Source organism: Triticum aestivum, chromosome 2D (genome assembly GCF_018294505.1).
Source record: "Triticum aestivum cultivar Chinese Spring chromosome 2D, IWGSC CS RefSeq v2.1, whole genome shotgun sequence".
NCBI lineage: Eukaryota > Viridiplantae > Streptophyta > Magnoliopsida > Poales > Poaceae > Triticum > Triticum aestivum.
The window spans coordinates 137,240,041-137,240,344 of NC_057799.1; positions in this window are offsets into that span (position 1 = coordinate 137,240,041).

Below are 304 nucleotides of genomic sequence, written 5' to 3' on the forward strand. Positions count from 1 at the left end.
GTCCCCCGATTGGGCGGGGCGCGGCGGCGGACGCGTCCGGTCCGGTCCGGACGTGTCCGGCGGTGGAGAGGGAACGGAGCTAGGGTTGGACTGCGCGAAAATCTCGGGGGTCTCACATATAAATAGGTAGAGGGAGCTAGGAGGCTCCAAATGAGGTGCGGTTTTCGCCCACACGATCGTGATCGAACGACCTAGAGCATGGAAGAGAGTTTGGTGGGTTTTGTGCTGGTTTTTAGGGGGTTTTTGCTGAACACTCAAATGGACATTGCGGATGCCCGGTTAACCATTGGAGTACCAAACGACC